At 38.5% G+C, this 22069-nt stretch overlaps 4 non-coding genes and 6 pseudogenes across 4 annotated transcripts; all 10 read right to left on the bottom strand.

Annotated features, from left to right (window-relative positions):
• Positions 1-7938: 7938 nt before the first annotated feature.
• LOC120039331 lies at positions 7939-8085 on the bottom strand (annotated as a pseudogene).
• Positions 8086-15043: 6958 nt separating this feature from the next.
• LOC120039330 lies at positions 15044-15190 on the bottom strand (annotated as a pseudogene).
• Positions 15191-15881: 691 nt separating this feature from the next.
• On the bottom strand, positions 15882-16000 carry LOC120039339. The gene has a single exon (XR_005475375.1). It is a non-coding gene; the product is annotated as a 5S ribosomal RNA (ribosomal RNA).
• A 684-nt stretch (positions 16001-16684) lies between these two features.
• On the bottom strand, positions 16685-16834 carry LOC120039327 (annotated as a pseudogene).
• A 692-nt stretch (positions 16835-17526) lies between these two features.
• Positions 17527-17645, bottom strand: LOC120039326. Its single transcript, XR_005475373.1, has one exon. It is a non-coding gene; the product is annotated as a 5S ribosomal RNA (ribosomal RNA).
• A 684-nt stretch (positions 17646-18329) lies between these two features.
• LOC120039328 lies at positions 18330-18476 on the bottom strand (annotated as a pseudogene).
• A 695-nt stretch (positions 18477-19171) lies between these two features.
• Positions 19172-19290, bottom strand: LOC120039332. Its single transcript, XR_005475374.1, has one exon. It is a non-coding gene; the product is annotated as a 5S ribosomal RNA (ribosomal RNA).
• A 679-nt stretch (positions 19291-19969) lies between these two features.
• Positions 19970-20119, bottom strand: LOC120039333 (annotated as a pseudogene).
• Positions 20120-20814: 695 nt separating this feature from the next.
• LOC120039324 lies at positions 20815-20933 on the bottom strand. Its single transcript, XR_005475371.1, has one exon. It is a non-coding gene; the product is annotated as a 5S ribosomal RNA (ribosomal RNA).
• A 677-nt stretch (positions 20934-21610) lies between these two features.
• Positions 21611-21762, bottom strand: LOC120039334 (annotated as a pseudogene).
• Positions 21763-22069: the final 307 nt, after the last annotated feature.

Raw genomic sequence — 22069 nt, 5'->3', positions numbered from 1 at the left:
CATTTGAACAGGGCGAGGGAGCACAGAGCACACACAAGCTGCATTCAGTAACAATATTCTTATTTGTCTTATGCATAAAAGGCAGTTGCTCCCTGACAACATAAGGAACTTTGATCGTATTAAAAGGGCAGGGGAGACTAGCCCATAGAAGCTGCATTTAGTCAATTCAGCATCAAATGCTTACTACAAGGCAGTGTTGCTGATGAAATAATGCCACACCCCCTAGTGGACAAAAGGCTTACAGCACCTGGTATTCCCAGGCGGTCTCCCATCCAATTACTAAACAGGCCCGACCCTGCTTAGCTTCCGAGATCAGACGAGATCGGGCGTATTTTTTTTTTTTTCTTTTATTATGAAGAAACACATAACATTTACAACATTCAATCAACAATCAAAAGGTTGAACAATTCATCCTTTTACAAAATCAAAAAAAGAAAAGAAAATAAAACCTATTAGAAACACAATCATCCACCAAAACCAATTAATAATTAAAAACAAGTTTTCCATTCGACTCAATTTCAATAAAATTGCTCCCCCACACAAACAATTTTTCAAAATTACATCCACCATATTTATATATTACTTCTATATCTTTCTCTAACATACTTCTAAATAAAACCTCTACACTCACAATTTTCCCTTCATAATGTCCCAAATTCCTTCTTAGTCTTACAGCGTATCTGGCATGACTAAGAACAAAATTCATCAAATTAAAATTAATAACTTTGCTTTTCCCAGTTAAACCAAAAAGAAACAACCTCCTCCACTCAACCCCAGCAACAATCTCTTCTCCCCACTGTTGTACTAAAATCCCCTTTAAAAACTTATGAAACTCATCTAATCTACTACATTCAACAAAAAAGTGCATAAAATTTTCCACCCCCGTACCACAAATATCACATTCTCTTTTAATATCTCTATTTATTTGATGTAAAACCACGTTCGTAAAAATTCTATTATGTTTCATTTTAAAATCATTGTCTTCACATTCTATAGAATTATATTTTACATTTACATTCTTCCATATTGATTTTACATCTATATTTGCAAACACCCTAGACCACACTTTTTCCGAAGCAGGAGTTTTTATCTCTCTTAAAATACATTTTTCATAAACTTTTTTAACTTTCAAACCTGACAAATCATGCTTCTTCCCATTACCTTCATAATATAAAACCGGTAAACCCCTAGCTCTTGTTGCCACCTCTTTATTTATTAAAACACCCCACTCCCCAGGAAGACATCCTAATATTCTCTTATACATGTTCTCCACAGTAGTTCTACTTATTTCATCATTTTCTTCAACCACATTATCAAATATTGCCTGACTTGGAAGGAACCCCGGAATTACCTCATATAAGATGTCCCCAATCTGTCTCATCCCAGCCCTCATAAAATATTTACAAAACAACATCTTATTATTATACTGTATCTTGGGATTTAAAAAAATTGGCTGATTTAAAATATTGTCTAAAATGGTACACTCATAATAAATATTTGGTAAAAACTCCCCCCAAGCCTCAAACACTTCTCTATAAAACAAAGGTATATTACCTAACATTTCCTTTTTCATACACATCAATAAACCATTGTCCCCCATCCTCCCAACCTCCTGCAAATACTCCTTAAAAAATCTTTTCCATCCATAATCTAATTCCCCATATAAATATTTACGTACCATTTTGACTCTAATTGCTGTTTTCCTCACATTTAAATCCACCAACTTCAAGCCCCCCTCCTCATAACCTGCAATCAAAGTTTTAAAAGCTATTTTCACCCCCTTCCCTTCCCATAAAAAATCAACTACAATTTTATTCATTTCAGATAAAACCCATTCTGGCATATCCAAAACATTCATTACATAAATAAAAATTGACATCAACAATGAATTTATGACAATTACTTTCCCTTTTAATTTCAAAGACCTCCCCCTCCACATATTTACCACCTTCCTAACTTTGTTTATAACCCCACTCCATGTCATATCCCTAGCTTCCTGTTCCTTCACCCCTAAAAACACACCTAACACCTTAAAATAATCATTTACCATTTTAAAAGGAAAAATCTCCTCATTAATCTTCCCAACATACATTATTACTGACTTCTCCATATTCACTTTTGCTCCTGAGGCTTTCTCATATACTTTAAAACACTCCATCACCCTTTTAACACTTTCCTCATCTCTAACTGTTATTGTGGTATCGTCTGCATATTGATGAATTAAACTAAAACCTCCTTGCGGAGTCTCTACACAATTTATAAAATGATCTTTTTTAAGGTATGCCGCTAAGGGTTCTACCGATAAAACATACAGTAATGCTGATAAAGGGCACCCCTGTCTCACTGATCTCTCAAGAATAAAATAATCTGTTAAAACCCCATTACATTTTACCCTACTTTTTGCCTTTCTATATAATAATTTTATCCATCCTATTATTCTATTTCCAAACCCATATTTTTCCAGTACCCTAAACATAAAATCATGTTCCACCCTGTCAAAAGCTTTATTAAAATCTATACTTAAAACAATTCCCCCTCTCTTATCGCTATTCATTTTATTTATCACATCTCTAAGTGTAATGATGGTATCAGCTATGTCTCTTCCAGGCACACTATAATTTTGTGTAGGTGCTATAATATCATTTAAAACCATCTTCATCCTATTCGCCAATATCTTAGCTAAAATCTTATAATCTGAATTTAATAAACTAATTGGCCTATAATTTTCTAATTTCATTTTGCTCCCCTTATTTTTATATAAAACCGATATCAGTCCTGTCACCATGGAGTCTGAAACAGTATTATTATCTTCCATATATTGATACACTTCCATTAAAATCGGTGCTAAAAAACTTTCATACATTTTGTAAAACTCTGCAATTAGTCCATCTACTCCAGGACTTTTATTTATTTGTAATCCCTTAATTGCATCTTTCACTTCATCCACTGTTATCTTCCTATCACATATTTGCTTTTCCTCAACACCAATTTGCACATCCACACTACCTAAAATCTCCTTTACACACTCTTCATCCACCTCCCCTTTCTTAAATAAATCCTTATAAAAATTCTGTACAGTTTCTAATATCTCAACATAATCATTTACCACTTCACCCTTTACATTTTCTATCTCACTAATATATGATTTCGTCTGTTTAGTTTTCTCTAAACCAAGAAAAAAAGACGTACATTTCTCCCCTTCTAAAACATACTTTGCCCTACTTCTAATAGATGCCCCCTTAAATTTATCTATTTCACATTTGCTCAATTGTGCCTTTAAATCTAAAAACCTTTCAATATTATAAATAGGATCAATATCACATTTCCTCATTTCTTCATTCAATTTTGCTCTTAAATAATTTTCTTCTCTTGTCATCCTACTCCTTTTCTTCCTTGCATATCTAATACTAAAATCTTTTATTTTTTTCTTAACATTTTCCCACCACTGGCACTTATCATTCCCTTTTTGCTTATCCTCCATTTCATGTTCTATCAAAGATTTAAGTTGTATTCCATATTCCTCATCACCTAGATACCTTGCATTCATACACCACACTCCCCCCCCTTTCCCCTCCCTATCTAACCCCACCGAAAATGTTAACCCAGCATGATCACTAAAAGTTGTAAAAATATACTTAATATCCTTCATAAAATTCCTTAACCTCTAACGAGCCTCAACCCCGGATCCGGGATCACCCCCCACCCCCCCCACACTGATTAGCATCGCTAGCATAGCGTCACAATTAAATAGTAGCATCTAAATATCATTAAATCACAAGTCCAAGCCACCTAATGAAAGATACAGATCTTGTGAATAAAGCCACCATTTCAGATTTTTAAAATGTTTTACAGGGAAGACACAATATGTAAATCTATTAGCTAACCACGTTAGCAAAGGACACGATTTTTTTACTCCCAACAGCTTTTTCCTGCGTCAGTAGCTATCACTAATTCGACTAGATAAAAATATATATAGCCACTAACCAAGAAACAACTTCATAATATGACAGTCTGATAACATATTTATGGTATAGCATAGTTTTTTTGGGGAAAAATGTGCATTTTTCAGGTATAAATCACAGTTCTACATTGCAGCTGCAATCTGAAATAGTGCTGACCCAGCCAGAACAATTACAGAGACCAACGTCATATAACGAATTACTCATCTTAAAACATTTCAGAAAAATACACAGCGTACAGATATTGAAAGCCCAACATCTGGTGAATCCAAACAATATTTCAGATTTATTAAATGTTTTATAACGAAAACAAAATGTAGCGCTAAATTAGCATAGCTATACAAGGCAGATTCGGCTAGGCGCCCACGGTCAGTTCACATGCACAACAGATATGATATAACATCGTAAATTGGGTCTTACTATGGCTGATCTTTCATCAGAATGTTGATCAAAGTGTCCTTTGTCAAGATGAGTCGTTGGTTCCGTTCAGAAATCTTCCTTTCCCACTCCATTTAGCACAGGTACCGGTCGAGTGGCACAGATCTCTCAAATGTAAATAAATTGTGACAACGGAACACCGCAAAACTCCCAAAAAAATTCAAATAATCTGATTAAACTATATTGAAAAAACATACATTACGATGATATGGTCACATGTATCAAACAAAATTCGACACGGAGATAGTTTTCATCCATAACGCCAGCAAAACAGTACACAATCGCAGCTCCAACTCGTGCGAATCAGCAAACCGGAAGTTGTCGGTCACGCCAAAGAAATAGGTCTTATTTCACGTCAGTACCAGATAAACAAAGAATTTCTCCTCTGACGTCTTCTTGACACCCAGAGGAAGGCGAATGAGGTGTGTTTCGGGTCATAGGGGGCACGACCATATATAGGCAGAGCTTTGAAGCCAGCATAACACATCTTGATTTTATGTTCTTGGTCATGGAAAGTGCTGTGAAATGACTTCTGTATCACTCAGAGACAAAATTGAAACGGTTTTAGAAACTAGAGATTGTTTTCTTTCCAATGGTATTATTTATATGCATGTAGTAAGAGCAATAATTGAATAAGAGGCAGTTTAATCTGTTGAGCAAATTATGCTAATGGGAAAATAGCACCCCCTGTATTCTCAAGAAGTTAACCCTTCATTTACTAAAACCAGATCTATCCGTGTCTGTTTCAACTCCCCTAAAACCACCTGCCTTCTAGAAAATTCTCTCTTGTACGGATTCTCATCCCTCCATATATCAATCATTCCTTTTTCTATCATCATCTTCTTTAAAACCCCCCTAGATACATCACTTCTAAAAATAGCTCCTCTTGTCATATCCAGTCTATCCATTTTAACATTAAAATCCCCAACTACAATACAGTTTCCCTCACACCATTTTCCTATTTCTAAAAATAAATCTTTGCGCTCTATTTCAGTATTAGGCGCATAAATATTTATAATTCTAAAAACCCTACTCATATATTCAAAATCTACAATTAAAATCCTCCCATTATTATCATTATATATCTGTTTCACATTATCCACCACATCCTTCCTCAATAAAATAGCAACCCCACTTGAATTCCCCCTGCCATTGTTAACAAAAATAAAATCTCTCCATATTTTTTTTACTTCTAAAATACATACATTGTCCCAATGTGTTTCTTGCAGGCATAAAATATCCGAATTCTTCATTTGAACTATTCTTTGAAATTTTTCCATTGTTCTTAAACCATTCGCATTGATTGACATACAATTAACCATTCCAATAAATAATAATAAGAAAATATATTTTCTCATTTTCCTCTACCTTTTGTCATGTTTTCTTCCTTTTTCGTCCTTTTTCACCTCCAACGCCACTTTCCTCTTCCTGTAGCTTACCCTTGCTCTATCAATCTTTTCCATGTCTTCTGAATCTGAAATTGCCTCTAAATCCATCTCTTCCAACCAACTCGAATTCTTCTTTCCTGTGCCTGTTGTGCTGCTTGTATCCATTTGCGTCTCCTGTATAGTTGTCAGCATCCCACTCCCCTCCACTTCACCTCCTTCCGAAGCACCCACATAGCCCGAGGCCCCCCCCAAAAACTGTGAGTCCCCAGTGCCTCCACCCATCCCACTCCCGTCCTCCTCCTGAAAACTCCCTCTTCTTATCTCTGAATCCATACTGCCTCCTATTTCCTCCGTCTTCTGTTCCATCTTTTCCCCTCTTCTTTTCTCCGTCTCTCCTCCCTCCACCACGTCTTCTCCTCCATCGTCTTCTTCTACTCGGGGTGATACATCAGCCTCCACAAAAAGATCCTGGCTCCCCTCCTCATTCACAACCTCTCCACATTTGCACTCGTCAGCTCTCATGCGACATCCTTCGCAAAATGCCCTTTCCTTTCCACCTACACATTCTCTTGCATAATGCCCTTGCTTCCCGCACTTATAACATTTAAATTCAGGGCAGTCCTTCACAATATGCCCAGGCTGAATACAAAGCCTACAAACTCTGACCTGCTTATCATGCATGACTCTAAAGTACTCTCCACCTTCAAGCGTATCAAACTTTGTAGAGTACGGCAGTGATTTCACAGTATCAGTGAATTTGACTTTGCAGTATCTCGTGCCATCTGCTATATCCGTGCCTGGCCAAACTCTCCTCCTGATTTCAGAGACTGCTGATACACCCCAGCTACATAGCTTGCCCAATATAGCACTGTCTTCCATGTATACAGGCAGATTCATGAACGACACCACCACTTCCTTCACATTAATATCTCTCGCCAGTATCTTGGTGTCCTTTATTCGTATTCCATCCATTAGCCGTTCTTTTCCTTTTTCATTCCTCATCGTAACTTCATACTTCTTTTCTCCTTTCATTCGGCATCCCACCACCTCTCCACACACCTCCTTAATTGCTCTTAGTAGTTCCATTGTCGTCACTTTGTCTTCTCCTTCCAACTCAATTGCCACCGTGTATTCTTTTCCATATTTCATTCCTTCTTTATCTTCATTTTTCTTCCGTTGCGCATTTTCGTTGTCCTTTTCCATTCCGTTTGTCGTTGCCATGTTGTCCGTCATAATATATCAAAAAATGGGTCCAAAAAAGGCTCTCCCCCAAGCAGAAAACCTGCAAGGGGGAAGACTAACCAAACTTTAAACTATTCAACTGAAGAAAATAATAAATTATATTGCAAAAACCAATTAATTAACAAAAATAGCTCTCGAACAAACACTCTCCAGCAAACACTCACTCACAGCTCAAAACTCGCACCTGTCGTCACTTCTCCAATCAGGATGGGCGTATTCAGGCTGGTATGGCCGTAAGCGAAGGCACATCTCTTGGTACACCATATAAAGTCAAAGTGAGTCTGATAACAGACATTGCATTCTCACCAATTAGATAAGCAGCTTGAACTTTGGCTCACTCAAAAAGTGGAAGAAATTACATATACTGTAGCCATCACTTTTTAGCACAGATAGTTGGATGAAATACAAACAAACCTTGCTAACATTTCAAAGCGAGGGCACATATTTCAGCCTTGTGGGAAAAAACGGACAAATACAATGACTTCTGACAAATACATCATCAGCAACAGTTTCCCATGCAGCTATCCTACTAGCCACAATAAATACACAAAAGCTCTGGATGTTGAAAACCTATTGCATTGTTCTGTGCTAAGGAGGAACGCATGTATGGACAATTTCATATTGGAAGCGCATGACACATCATGACGGGGGGGGGGTTAGAGTGGCTTCTCAACTATCTCCTGATTGAAGTACCAGCGTGGCATAAATACAATGCTGCATTTCGCAACATAATGTTTCGACAAAATGCCAACAATATTTTGCTACAAACAAATGTTTCCACCTTTCGATTGGTCCACAAAGTCTCCTTCACAACTGACTTCAAAGATCTCCATAAGCACAGTCAGTTGACTCAAGTCATCCTTAAGCCTGCCGCCAAGCAACAGTTTATCATTAACAAAGACATCAGGGTAAAGCTCAAACGAGCACTACCATAAATTTTGCAATCGGATTCCCACATTTGGAAAATTCGCAAGGGGTCAGCACAGCCAGAGTGCAATGGCTGAGCCCCACACCGGGTGAACCACCTTTTTGATCACGGTATCTCTTCTGCTTAGTGGAGGAAAAGTGTCTCCAGTGCCAACATTTTCCGCTAACGGTAACCACTTTGTGTTCTGATAATATCATATCACATCGACCTGCGTTAAATGCCGTTTAGGAATGCACTTGCACACAGAGTAGTGAAAAAGTAGTTTATTTTGTTTACTAGATTATATCAGTGAACCACTAGATTCCCATCATGCAACACTGTCGAAAAAATCACCAATTACTTTTTAATATCTTAACCCATCTGATATCACAAATGTTTGCGATATGACGAAATACAATCACATTCAGACACACACACACACACAGACAAATGCATGAAACCAATTGATTTATTATCGATAACATCTCAGATTCTCTTGTGCTTTTGATTTACTCCATAAAAGAAGGGTTGTAATTCCAACATGGAAAACACAGGGCCATCAGACACCAGTCCAGTTCCACTCCTCACCAGCATTATTTCCTTTGATCATTTGAACAGGGCGAGGGAGCACAGAGCACACACAAGCTGCATTCAGTAACAATATTCTTATTTGTCTTATGCATAAAAGGCAGTTGCTCCCTGACAACACAAGGAACTTTGATCGTATTAAAAGGGCAGGGGAGACTAGCCCATAGAAGCTGCATTTAGTCAATTCAGCATCAAATGCTTACTACAAGGCAGTGTTGCTGATGAAATAATGCCACACCCCCTAGTGGACAAAAGGCTTACAGCACCTGGTATTCCCAGGCGGTCTCCCATCCAAGTACTAACCAGGCCCGACCCTGCTTAGCTTCCGAGATCAGACGAGATCGGGCATATTTTTTTTTTTTTTTTCTTTTATTATGAAGAAACACATAACATTTACAACATTCAATCAACAATCAAAAGGTTGAACAATTCATCCTTTTACAAAATCAAAAAAAAGAAAAGAAAATAAAACCTATTAGAAACACAATCATCCACCAAAACCAATTAATAATTAAAAACAAGTTTTCCATTCGACTCAATTTCAATAAAATTGCTCCCCCACACAAACAATTTTTCAAAATTACATCCACCATATTTATATATTACTTCTATATCTTTCTCTAACATACTTCTAAATAAAACCTCTACACTCACAATTTTCCCTTCATAATGTCCCAAATTCCTTCTTAGTCTTACAGCGTATCTGGCATGACTAAGAACAAAATTCATCAAATTAAAATTAATAACTTTGCTTTTCCCAGTTAAACCAAAAAGAAACAACCTCCTCCACTCAACCCCAGCAACAATCTCTTCTCCCCACTGTTGTACTAAAATCCCCTTTAAAAACTTATGAAACTCATCTAATCTACTACATTCAACAAAAAAGTGCATAAAATTTTCCACCCCCGTACCACAAATATCACATTCTCTTTTAATATCTCTATTTATTTGATGTAAAACCACGTTCGTAAAAATTCTATTATGTTTCATTTTAAAATCATTGTCTTCACATTCTATAGAATTATATTTTACATTTACATTCTTCCATATTGATTTTACATCTATATTTGCAAACACCCTAGACCACACTTTTTCCGAAGCAGGAGTTTTTATCTCTCTTAAAATACATTTTTCATAAACTTTTTTAACTTTCAAACCTGACAAATCATGCTTCTTCCCATTACCTTCATAATATAAAACCGGTAAACCCCTAGCTCTTGTTGCCACCTCTTTATTTATTAAAACACCCCACTCCCCAGGAAGACATCCTAATATTCTCTTATACATGTTCTCCACAGTAGTTCTACTTATTTCATCATTTTCTTCAACCACATTATCAAATATTGCCTGACTTGGAAGGAACCCCGGAATTACCTCATATAAGATGTCCCCAATCTGTCTCATCCCAGCCCTCATAAAATATTTACAAAACAACATCTTATTATTATACTGTATCTTGGGATTTAAAAAAATTGGCTGATTTAAAATATTGTCTAAAATGGTACACTCATAATAAATATTTGGTAAAAACTCCCCCCAAGCCTCAAACACTTCTCTATAAAACAAAGGTATATTACCTAACATTTCCTTTTTCATACACATCAATAAACCATTGTCCCCCATCCTCCCAACCTCCTGCAAATACTCCTTAAAAAATCTTTTCCATCCATAATCTAATTCCCCATATAAATATTTACGTACCATTTTGACTCTAATTGCTGTTTTCCTCACATTTAAATCCACCAACTTCAAGCCCCCCTCCTCATAACCTGCAATCAAAGTTTTAAAAGCTATTTTCACCCCCTTCCCTTCCCATAAAAAATCAACTACAATTTTATTCATTTCAGATAAAACCCATTCTGGCATATCCAAAACATTCATTACATAAATAAAAATTGACATCAACAATGAATTTATGACAATTACTTTCCCTTTTAATTTCAAAGACCTCCCCCTCCACATATTTACCACCTTCCTAACTTTGTTTATAACCCCACTCCATGTCATATCCCTAGCTTCCTGTTCCTTCACCCCTAAAAACACACCTAACACCTTAAAATAATCATTTACCATTTTAAAAGGAAAAATCTCCTCATTAATCTTCCCAACATACATTATTACTGACTTCTCCATATTCACTTTTGCTCCTGAGGCTTTCTCATATACTTTAAAACACTCCATCACCCTTTTAACACTTTCCTCATCTCTAACTGTTATTGTGGTATCGTCTGCATATTGATGAATTAAACTAAAACCTCCTTGCGGAGTCTCTACACAATTTATAAAATGATCTTTTTTAAGGTATGCCGCTAAGGGTTCTACCGATAAAACATACAGTAATGCTGATAAAGGGCACCCCTGTCTCACTGATCTCTCAAGAATAAAAGAATCTGTTAAAACCCCATTACATTTTACCCTACTTTTTGCCTTTCTATATAATAATTTTATCCATCCTATTATTCTATTTCCAAACCCATATTTTTCCAGTACCCTAAACATAAAATCATGTTCCACCCTGTCAAAAGCTTTATTAAAATCTATACTTAAAACAATTCCCCCTCTCTTATCGCTATTCATTTTATTTATCACATCTCTAAGTGTAATGATGGTATCAGCTATGTCTCTTCCAGGCACACTATAATTTTGTGTAGGTGCTATAATATCATTTAAAACCATCTTCATCCTATTCGCCAATATCTTAGCTAAAATCTTATAATCTGAATTTAATAAACTAATTGGCCTATAATTTTCTAATTTCATTTTGCTCCCCTTATTTTTATATAAAACCGATATCAGTCCTGTCACCATGGAGTCTGAAACAGTATTATTATCTTCCATATATTGATACACTTCCATTAAAATCGGTGCTAAAAAACTTTCATACATTTTGTAAAACTCTGCAATTAGTCCATCTACTCCAGGACTTTTATTTATTTGTAATCCCTTAATTGCATCTTTCACTTCATCCACTGTTATCTTCCTATCACATATTTGCTTTTCCTCAACACCAATTTGCACATCCACACTACCTAAAATCTCCTTTACACACTCTTCATCCACCTCCCCTTTCTTAAATAAATCCTTATAAAAATTCTGTACAGTTTCTAATATCTCAACATAATCATTTACCACTTCACCCTTTACATTTTCTATCTCACTAATATATGATTTCGTCTGTTTAGTTTTCTCTAAACCAAGAAAAAAAGACGTACATTTCTCCCCTTCTAAAACATACTTTGCCCTACTTCTAATAGATGCCCCCTTACATTTATCTATTTCACATTTGCTCAATTGTGCCTTTAAATCTAAAAACCTTTCAATATTATAAATAGGATCAATATCACATTTCCTCATTTCTTCATTCAATTTTGCTCTTAAATAATTTTCTTCTCTTGTCATCCTACTCCTTTTCTTCCTTGCATATCTAATACTAAAATCTTTTATTTTTTTCTTAACATTTTCCCACCACTGGCACTTATCATTCCCTTTTTGCTTATCCTCCATTTCATGTTCTATCAAAGATTTAAGTTGTATTCCATATTCCTCATCACCTAGATACCTTGCATTCATACACCACACTCCCCCCCCTTTCCCCTCCCTATCTAACCCCACCGAAAATGTTAACCCAGCATGATCACTAAAAGTTGTAAAAATATACTTAATATCCTTCATAAAATTCCTTAACCCTTCATTTACTAAAACCAGATCTATCCGTGTCTGTTTCAACTCCCCTAAAACCACCTGCCTTCTAGAAAATTCTCTCTTGTACGGATTCTCATCCCTCCATATATCAATCATTCCTTTTTCTATCATCATCTTCTTTAAAACCCCCCTAGATACATCACTTCTAAAAATAGCTCCTCTTGTCATATCCAGTCTATCCATTTTAACATTAAAATCCCCAACTACAATACAGTTTCCCTCACACCATTTTCCTATTTCTAAAAATAAATCTTTGCGCTCTATTTCAGTATTAGGCGCATAAATATTTATAATTCTAAAAACCCTACTCATATATTCAAAATCTACAATTAAAATCCTCCCATTATTATCATTATATATCTGTTTCACATTATCCACCACATCCTTCCTCAATAAAATAGCAACCCCACTTGAATTCCCCCTGCCATTGTTAACAAAAATAAAATCTCTCCATATTTTTTTTACTTCTAAAATACATACATTGTCCCAATGTGTTTCTTGCAGGCATAAAATATCCGAATTCTTCATTTTAACTATTCTTTGAAATTTTTCCATTGTTCTTAAACCATTCGCATTGATTGACATACAATTAACCATTCCAATAAATAATAATAAGAAAATATATTTTCTCATTTTCCTCTACCTTTTGTCATGTTTTCTTCCTTTTTCGTCCTTTTTCACCTCCAACGCCACTTTCCTCTTCCTGTAGCTTACCCTTGCTCTATCAATCTTTTCCATGTCTTCTGAATCTGAAATTGCCTCTAAATCCATCTCTTCCAACCAACTCGAATTCTTCTTTCCTGTGCCTGTTGTGCTGCTTGTATCCATTTGCGTCTCCTGTATAGTTGTCAGCATCCCACTCCCCTCCACTTCACCTCCTTCCGAAGCACCCACATAGCCCGAGGCCCCCCCCAAAAACTGTGAGTCCCCAGTGCCTCCACCCATCCCACTCCCGTCCTCCTCCTGAAAACTCCCTCTTCTTATCTCTGAATCCATACTGCCTCCTATTTCCTCCGTCTTCTGTTCCATCTTTTCCCCTCTTCTTTTCTCCGTCTCTCCTCCCTCCACCACGTCTTCTCCTCCATCGTCTTCTTCTACTCGGGGTGATACATCAGCCTCCACAAAAAGATCCTGGCTCCCCTCCTCATTCACAACCTCTCCACATTTGCACTCGTCAGCTCTCATGCGACATCCTTCGCAAAATGCCCTTTCCTTTCCACCTACACATTCTCTTGCATAATGCCCTTGCTTCCCGCACTTATAACATTTAAATTCAGGGCAGTCCTTCACAATATGCCCAGGCTGAATACAAAGCCTACAAACTCTGACCTGCTTATCATGCATGACTCTAAAGTACTCTCCACCTTCAAGCGTATCAAACTTTGTAGAGTACGGCAGTGATTTCACAGTATCAGTGAATTTGACTTTGCAGTATCTCGTGCCATCTGCTATATCCGTGCCTGGCCAAACTCTCCTCCTGATTTCAGAGACTGCTGATACACCCCAGCTACATAGCTTGCCCAATATAGCACTGTCTTCCATGTATACAGGCAGATTCATGAACGACACCACCACTTCCTTCACATTAATATCTCTCGCCAGTATCTTGGTGTCCTTTATTCGTATTCCATCCATTAGCCGTTCTTTTCCTTTTTCATTCCTCATCGTAACTTCATACTTCTTTTCTCCTTTCATTCGGCATCCCACCACCTCTCCACACACCTCCTTAATTGCTCTTAGTAGTTCCATTGTCGTCACTTTGTCTTCTCCTTCCAACTCAATTGCCACCGTGTATTCTTTTCCATATTTCATTCCTTCTTTATCTTCATTTTTCTTCCGTTGCGCATTTTCGTTGTCCTTTTCCATTCCGTTTGTCGTTGCCATGTTGTCCGTCATAATATATCAAAAAATGGGTCCAAAAAAGGCTCTCCCCCAAGCAGAAAACCTGCAAGGGGGAAGACTAACCAAACTTTAAACTATTCAACTGAAGAAAATAATAAATTATATTGCAAAAACCAATTAATTAACAAAAATAGCTCTCGAGCAAACACTCTCCAGCAAACACTCACTCACAGCTCAAAACTCGCACCTGTCGTCACTTCTCCAATCAGGATGGGCGTATTCAGGCTGGTATGGCCGTAAGCGAAGGTACATCTCTTGGTACACCATATAAAGTCAAAGTGAGTCTGATAAACAGACATTGCATTCTCACCAATTAGATAAGCAGCTTGAACTTTGGCTCACTCAAAAAGTGGAAGAAATTACATATACTGTAGCCATCACTTTTTAGCACAGATAGTTGGATGAAATACAAACAAACCTTGCTAACATTTCAAAGCGAGGGCACATATTTCAGCCTTGTGGGAAAAAACGGACAAATACAATGACTTCTGACAAATACATCATCAGCAACAGTTTCCCATGCAGCTATCCTACTAGCCACAATAAATACACAAAAGCTCTGGATGTTGAAAACCTATTGCATTGTTCTGTGCTAAGGAGGAACGCATGTATGGACAATTTCATATTGGAAGCGCATGACACATCATGACCGGGGGGGGGGGTTAGAGTGGCTTCTCAACTATCTCCTGATTGAAGTACCAGCGTGGCATAAATACAATGCTGCATTTCGCAACATAATGTTTCGACAAAATGCCAACAATATTTTGCTACAAACAAATGTTTCCACCTTTCGATTGGTCCACAAAGTCTCCTTCACAACTGACTTCAAAGATCTCCATAAGCACAGTCAGTTGACTCAAGTCATCCTTAAGCCTGCCGCCAAGCAACAGTTTATCATTAACAAAGACATCAGGGTAAAGCTCAAACGAGCACTACCATAAATTTTGCAATCGGATTCCCACATTTGGAAAATTCGCAAGGGGTCAGCACAGCCAGAGTGCAATGGCTGAGCCCCACACCGGGTGAACCACCTTCTTGATCACGGTATCTCTTCTGCTTAGTGGAGGAAAAGTGTCTCCAGTGCCAACATTTTCCGCTAACGGTAACCACTTTGTGTTCTGATAATATCATATCACATCGACCTGCGTTAAATGCCGTTTAGGAATGCACTTGCACACAGAGTAGTGAAAAAGTAGTTTATTTTGTTTACTAGATTATATCAGTGAACCACTAGATTCCCATCATGCAACACTGTCGAAAAAATCACCAATTACTTTTTAATATCTTAACCTATCTGATATCACAAATGTTTGCGATATGACGAAATACAATCACATTCAGACACACACACACACACAGACAAATGCATGAAACCAATTGATTTATTATCGATAACATCTCAGATTCTCTTGTGCTTTTGATTTACTCCATAAAAGAAGGGTTGTAATTCCAACATGGAAAACACAGGGCCATCAGACACCAGTCCAGTTCCACTCCTCACCAGCATTATTTCCTTTGATCATTTGAACAGGGCGAGGGAGCACAGAGCACACACAAGCTGCATTCAGTAACAATATTCTTATTTGTCTTATGCATAAAAGGCAGTTGCTCCCTGACAACACAAGGAACTTTGATCGTATTAAAAGGGCAGGGGAGACTAGCCCATAGAAGCTGCATTTAGTCAATTCAGCATCAAATGCTTACTACAAGGCAGTGTTGCTGATGAAATAATGCCACACCCCCTAGTGGACAAAAGGCTTACAGCACCTGGTATTCCCAGGCGGTCTCCCATCCAAGTACTAACCAGGCCCGACCCTGCTTAGCTTCCGAGATCAGACGAGATCGGGCGTATTCAGGCTGGTATGGCCGTAAGCGAAGGTACATCTCTTGGTACACCATATAAAGTCAAAGTGAGTCTGATAAACAGACATTGCATTCTCACCAATTAGATAAGCAGCTTGAACTTTGGCTCACTCAAAAAGTGGAAGAAATTACATATACTGTAGCCATCACTTTTTAGCACAGATAGTTGGATGAAATACAAACAAACCTTGCTAACATTTCAAAGCGAGGGCACATATTTCAGCCTTGTGGGAAAAAACGGACAAATACAATGACTTCTGACAAATACATCATCAGCAACAGTTTCCCATGCAGCTATCCTACTAGCCACAATAAATACACAAAAGCTCTGGATGTTGAAAACCTATTGCATTGTTCTGTGCTAAGGAGGAACGCATGTATGGACAATTTCATATTGGAAGCGCATGGGGCGCGTATGACACATCATGACCGGGGGGGGGGTTAGAGTGGCTTCTCAACTATCTCTTGATTGAAGTACCAGCGTGGCATAAATACAATGCTGCATTTCGCAACATAATGTTTCGACAAAATGCCAACAATGTTTTGCTACAAACAAATGTTTCCACCTTTCGATTGGTCCACAAAGTCTCCTTCACAACTGACTTCAAAGATCTCCATAAGCACAGTCAGTTGACTCAAGTCATCCTTAAGCCTGCCGCCAAGCAACAGGTTTATCATTAACAAAGACATCAGGGTAAAGCGCAAACGACCACTACCATAAATTTTGCAATCGAGATTCCCACATTTGGAAAATTCGCAAGGGGTCAGCACAGCCAGAGTGCAATGGCTGAGCCCCACACTGGGTGAACCACCTTCTTGATCACGGTATCTCTTCTGCTTAGTGGAGGAAAAGTCTCTCCAGTGCCAACATTTTCCGCTAACGGTAACCACTTTGTGTTCTGATAATATCATATCACATCGACCTGCGTTAAATGCCGTTTAGGAATGCACTTGCACACAGAGTAGGTGAAAAAGTAGTTTATTTTGTTTACTAGATTATATCAGTGAACCACTAGATTCCCATCATGCAACACTGTCGAAAAAATCACCAATTACTTTTTAATATCTTAACCTATCTGATATCACAAATGTTTGCGATATGACGAAATACAATCACATTCAGACACACACACACACACAGACAAATGCATGAAACCAATTGATTTATTATCGATAACATCTCAGATTCTCTTGTGCTTTTGATTTACTCCATAAAAGAAGGGTTGTAATTCCAACATGGAAAACACAGGGCCATCAGACACCAGTCCAGTTCCACTCCTCACCAGCATTATTTCCTTTGATCATTTGAACAGGGCGAGGGAGCACAGAGCACACACAAGCTGCATTCAGTAACAATATTCTTATTTGTCTTATGCATAAAAGGCAGTTGCTCCCTGACAACACAAGGAACTTTGATCGTATTAAAAGGGCAGGGGAGACTAGCCCATAGAAGCTGCATTTAGTCAATTCAGCATCAAATGCTTACTACAAGGCAGTGTTGCTGATGAAATAATGCCACACCCCCTAGTGGACAAAAGGCTTACAGCACCTGGTATTCCCAGGCGGTCTCCCATCCAAGTACTAACCAGGCCCGACCCTGCTTAGCTTCCGAGATCAGACGAGATCGGGCGTATTCAGGCTGGTATGGCCGTAATCGAAGGTACATCTCTTGGTACACCATATAAAGTCAAAGTGAGTCTGATAAACAGACATTGCATTCTCACCAATTAGATAAGCAGCTTGAACTTTGGCTCACTCAAAAGTGGAAGAAATTACATATACTGTAGCCATCACTTTTTAGCACAGATAGTTGGATGAAATACAAACAAACCTTGCTAACATTTCAAAGCGAGGGCACATATTTCAGCCTTGTGGGAAAAAACGGACAAATACAATGACTTCTGACAAATACATCATCAGCAACAGTTTCCCATGCAGCTATCCTACTAGCCACAATAAATACACAAAAGCTCTGGATGTTGAAAACCTATTGCATTGTTCTGTGCTAAGGAGGAACGCATGTATGGACAATTTCATATTGGAAGCGCATGGGGCGCGTATGACACATCATGACCGGGGGGGGGGTTAGAGTGGCTTCTCAACTATCTCTTGATTGAAGTACCAGCGTGGCATAAATACAATGCTGCATTTCGCAACATAATGTTTCGACAAAATGCCAACAATGTTTTGCTACAAACAAATGTTTCCACCTTTCGATTGGTCCACAAAGTCTCCTTCACAACTGACTTCAAAGATCTCCATAAGCACAGTCAGTTGACTCAAGTCATCCTTAAGCCTGCCGCCAAGCAACAGTTTATCATTAACAAAGACATCAGGGTAAAGCTCAAACGAGCACTACCATAAATTTTGCAATCGGATTCCCACATTTGGAAAATTCGCAAGGGGTCAGCACAGCCAGAGTGCAATGGCTGAGCCCCACACTGGGTGAACCACCTTCTTGATCACGGTATCTCTTCTGCTTAGTGGAGGGCAAGTCTCTCCAGTGCCAACATTTTCCGCTAACGGTAACCACTTTGTGTTCTGATAATATCATATCACATCGACCTGCGTTAAATGCCGTTTAGGAATGCACTTGCACACAGAGTAGGTGAAAAAGTAGTTTATTTTGTTTACTAGATTATATCAGTGAACCACTAGATTCCCATCATGCAACACTGTCGAAAAAATCACCAATTACTTTTTAATATCTTAACCTATCTGATATCACAAATGTTTGCGATATGACGAAATACAATCACATTCAGACACACACACACACACACAGACAAATGCATGAAACCAATTGATTTATTATCGATAACATCTCACATTCTCTTGTGCTTTTGATTTACTCCATAAAAGAAGGGTTGTAATTCCAACATGGAAAACACAGGGCCATCAGACACCAGTCCAGTTCCACTCCTCACCAGCATTATTTCCTTTGATCATTTGAACAGGGCGAGGGAGCACAAAGCACACACAAGCTGCATTCAGTAACAATATTCTTATTTGTCTTATGCAATAAAAGGCAGTTGCTCCCTGACAACACAAGGAACTTTGATCGTATTAAAAGGGCAGGGGAGACTAGCCCATAGAAGCTGCATTTAGTCAATTCAGCATCAAATGCTTACTACAAGGCAGTGTTGCTGATGAAATAATGCCACACCCCCTAGTGGACAAAAGGCTTACAGCACCTGGTATTCCCAGGCGGTCTCCCATCCAAGTACTAACCAGGCCCGACCCTGCTTAGCTTCCGAGATCAGACGAGATCGGGCGTATTCAGGCTGGTATGGCCGTAAGCGAAGGACATCTCTTGGTACACCATATAAAGTCAAAGTGAGTCTGATAAACAGACATTGCATTCTCACCAATTAGATAAGCAGCTTGAACTTTGGCTCACTCAAAAGTGGAAGAAATTACATATACTGTAGCCATCACTTTTTAGCACAGATAGTTGGATGAAATACAAACAAACCTTGCTAACATTTCAAAGCGAGGGCACATATTTCAGCCTTGTGGGAAAAAACGGACAAATACAATGACTTCTGACAAATACATCATCAGCAACAGTTTCCCATGCAGCTATCCTACTAGCCACAATAAATACACAAAAGCTCTGGATGTTGAAAACCTATTGCATTGTTCTGTGCTAAGGAGGAACGCATGTATGGACAATTTCATATTGGAAGCGCATGGGCGCATGACACATCATGACCGGGGGGGGGGGTTAGAGTGGCTTCTCAACTATCTCTTGATTGAAGTACCAGCGTGGCATAAATACAATGCTGCATTTCGCAACATAATGTTTCGACAAAATGCCAACAATGTTTTGCTACAAACAAATGTTTCCACCTTTCGATTGGTCCACAAAGTCTCTTTCACAACTGACTTCAAAGATCTCCATAAGCACAGTCAGTTGACTCAAGTCATCCTTAAGCCTGCCGCCAAGCAACGGTTTATCATTAACAAAGAAATCAGGGTAAAGCGCAAACGACCACTACCATAAATTTTGCAATCGAGATTCCCACATTTGGAAAATTCGAAAGGGGTCAGCACAGCCAGAGTGGAATGGCTGAGCCTCACACTGGGTGAACCAACTTCTTGATCACAGTATCTCTTCTGCTTAGTGGAGGGCAAGTCTCTCCAGTGCCAACATTTTCCGCTAACGGTAACCACTTTGTGTTCTGATAATATCATATCACATCGACCTGCGTTAAATGCCGTTTAGGAATGCACTTGCACACAGAGTAGTGAAAAAGTAGTTTATTTTGTTTACTAGATTATATCAGTGAACCACTAGATTCCCATCATGCAACACTGTCGAAAAAATCACCAATTACTTTTTAATATCTTAACCTATCTGATATCACAAATGTTTGCGATATGACGAAATACAATCACATTCAGACACACACACACACACACACAGACAAATGCATGAAACCAATTGATTTATTATCGATAACATCTCACATTCTCTTGTGCTTTTGATTTACTCCATAAAAGAAGGGTTGTAATTCCAACATGGAAAACACAGGGCCATCAGACACCAGTCCAGTTCCACTCCTCACCAGCATTATTTCCTTTGATCATTTGAACAGGGCGAGGGAGCACAAAGCACACACAAGCTGCATTCAGTAACAATATTCTTATTTGTCTTATGCATAAAAGGCAGTTGCTCCCTGACAACACAAGGAACTTTGATCGTATTAAAAGGGCAGGGGAGACTAGCCCATAGAAGCTGCATTTAGTCAATTCAGCATCAAATGCTTACTACAAGGCAGTGTTGCTGATGAAATAATGCCACACCCCCTAGTGGACAAAAGGCTTACAGCACCTGGTATTCCCAGGCGGTCTCCCATCCAAGTACTAACCAGGCCCGACCCTGCTTAGCTTCCGAGATCAGACGAGATCGGGCGTATTCAGGCTGGTATGGCCGTAAGCGAAGGACATACTCTTGGTACACCATATAAAGTCAAAGTGAGTCTGATAAACAGACATTGCATTCTCACCAATTAGATAAGCAGCTTGAACTTTGGCTCACTCAAAAGTGGAAGAAATTACATATACTGTAGCCATCACTTTTTAGCACAGATAGTTGGATGAAATACAAACAAACCTTGCTAACATTTCAAAGCGAGGGCACATATTTCAGCCTTGTGGGAAAAAACGGACAAATACAATGACTTCTGACAAATACATCATCAGCAACAGTTTCCCATGCAGCTATCCTACTAGCCACAATAAATACACAAAAGCTCTGGATGTTGAAAACCTATTGCATTGTTCTGTGCTAAGGAGGAACGCATGTATGGACAATTTCATATTGGAAGCGCATGGGCGTATGACACATCATGACCGGGGGGGGTTAGAGTGGCTTCTCAACTATCTCTTGATTGAAGTACCAGCGTGGCATAAATACAATGCTGCATTTCGCAACATAATGTTTCGACAAAATGCCAACAATGTTTTGCTACAAACAAATGTTTCCACCTTTCGATTGGTCCACAAAGTCTCTTTCACAACTGACTTCAAAGATCTCCATAAGCACAGTCAGTTGACTCAAGTCATCCTTAAGCCTGCCGCCAAGCAACGGTTTATCATTAACAAAGACATCAGGGTAAAGCGCAAACGACCACTACCATAAATTATGCAATCGAGATTCCCACATTTGGAAAATTCACAAGGGGTCAGCACAGCCAGAGTGGAATGGCTGAGCCCTCACACTGGGTGAACCACCTTCTTGATCACAGGTATCTCTTCTGCTTAGTGGAGGGCAAGTCTCTCCAGTGCCAACATTTTCCGCTAACGGTAACCACTTTGTGTTCTGATAATATCACTATCACATCGACCTGCGTTAAATGCCGTTTAGGAATGCACTTGCAGACAGAGTGGTGAAAAAGTAGTTTATTTTGTTTACTAGATTATATCAGTGAACCACTAGATTCCCATCATGCAACACTGTAGAAAAATCACCAATGACTTTTTAATATCTTAACCTGTCTGATATCACAAATGTATGCGATATGACGAAAATAAAATCACATTCAGACACAGACACACACACAACACACAGACAA

The sequence above is a fragment of the Salvelinus namaycush genome, unplaced genomic scaffold (genome assembly GCF_016432855.1).
Source record: "Salvelinus namaycush isolate Seneca unplaced genomic scaffold, SaNama_1.0 Scaffold2647, whole genome shotgun sequence".
NCBI classification, from domain to species: Eukaryota; Metazoa; Chordata; class Actinopteri; order Salmoniformes; family Salmonidae; genus Salvelinus; species Salvelinus namaycush.
The sequence above is the reverse complement of the archived record's forward strand: the minus strand, read 5'-3'. Positions and strand labels throughout refer to the sequence as shown.